The 1,803-nt window shown below is 40.8% G+C and overlaps 1 pseudogene; it reads right to left on the reverse strand.

Moving 5' to 3' along the window:
* Window positions 1-392: 392 nt before the first annotated feature.
* On the reverse strand, window positions 393-1,782 carry LOC144640026 (adenosine receptor A3-like; annotated as a pseudogene).
* Window positions 1,783-1,803: the final 21 nt, after the last annotated feature.

The raw sequence follows: 1,803 nt of genomic DNA on the forward strand, positions 1-1,803 counted from the left end.
TATGCTAAACCATGGGAAAGCTTCCATGCCACGGCCAGCCTTCGTAACGGTGTATCCTACTGCCATACATCCTCTTAGTAGGATTAGTGCTGTGCATAAAGAATAAGCTCCCCGCTTTCAGCTGCACACCCCTTGGTAACCCGGGAAGGGCGACTAAATGGTTGCTCGCACTTGTCGAAGGTGCGACCCAGAGACTCGTGGAGGGCGGGAACGCCTTGCTCCTCCTGACAGATCCGTCAGATCTGCCCACCGCCCACTGCCCACAATGGTAGAGATGTTCCTAAAGTCTTCACTTATATTCTCCTTTTTCTAAATTAACAAGGATTTTTCTTGCAAAAATTATAATTAAGTTCTGCTTAAGAGCAATAACATTTGCACACGTCGTTTTGTGGAGCACGGGCGGACACGGTCACTAAAAAGACACTTGGGCGATTGAGGAAACATAGTTATGTACTTTATTAAATGGATAATAATGTTCCATCTTCTAAGTACAAGAGGTGAAGTAAACTACTAACATGAAGCCTCTTATATTTACGCGAATTCCTTTTTGTGGTAAAATTTGACAGTTTAACAACACAAGCGTCGACTTGAAAGTACTCATTTAATCTATATAGAAAATGTGTCCTTATATACAACTTTTGTTTTGTAATCTTGCATGCTTCCCTTTAGAATCGTTTTAAGGCGACAAACAAGCACAAAAATGTCCTATCGTTTCTTTCACTGCTTGTCGAATTTCTTTTATTTTCAAGCAGTAAAGAACTGGATTCAGTGACGAATTGAGGTAAACTAGACATAGCCCCAATACATTTGCTACGAGAAGAGCAAAGAGACGAGTTTAAGCCTTGAACAATCGTTAGACCCGATATTACAGCAAAAGGAAGATAACATGTTAGAAGGGTAAGGTGAACCCACAATGCATTGTAAACTGTCTTTTTGTATCGCGCCATGTTTATCCCTGTGCTACCTGTTTGGCCGCCATGCGTATCTTGTAATTGCATTTGTTGACGAGGTATTGCAATAAAGATTCTTGTGTAAGAATAAGTTGAGATTGTTAGAGCAAGAAGGATTGTTAGAAACTGGAAGATGTGTAAGTAGAAACGAGGTATTCTCCAAGAGGAAACGAGAACGTTTGTTACGCTGCTTACAAGCCAAATGAGAACAACAACCGCACGAACTCTCTTGACAGTCACAACTTCTCTGTGTCTTAACCTCAACAACAGCGCGAGAAGTCTGTCCACACTTATTGCAGTGAGTGTTAGTAGAGATACAGCAAAAAGCATCCCGTTAAGACATTGATCCATTATCTAAACGACTTGACAAAGGCTTCAAAGTTCGAATAAAGCTGATAAAATAACAGTAATGGTCACTGGCTGACCAATCACACCAACACAAAGATCGGTGATTGCCAGAGAACGAAGCAGTATTTTTGATGGCGGATGAAGAGATGTATCCTTGTTAAGGGCGACTAAGATCAAACTATTGCCCAGAGTAGCTGTTATTGTAAGAAAAATGCATAAGGACGCAAAAAACTTATATGCATAGAGAAGGTCAGTGTATTGATCTTCATCACCGTACGATATATTACAAAACTGAAATCCGTTAAACGTGTCCTTACTTTTTTCGTCGCTAGAGTTTGGCATCATTCCAAAGATTGCCCCAGTTGACTTGTTAAAGCCAAAACACTGAAATGTAGCAGATAGCTCGGTCAGTTCCGACTGCAAAGCGCCTTCGTCTGTGAGTGTAAATTATTAAAAGAAGACTTGTGTGCACGACTCGCTCTTTTCTGTTTCAGTTATCCCTTTT

Source organism: Oculina patagonica, unplaced genomic scaffold, assembly GCF_052425735.1.
Source record: "Oculina patagonica isolate OP01 unplaced genomic scaffold, crgOcupat unplaced1669, whole genome shotgun sequence".
NCBI classification, from domain to species: domain Eukaryota; kingdom Metazoa; phylum Cnidaria; class Anthozoa; order Scleractinia; family Oculinidae; genus Oculina; species Oculina patagonica.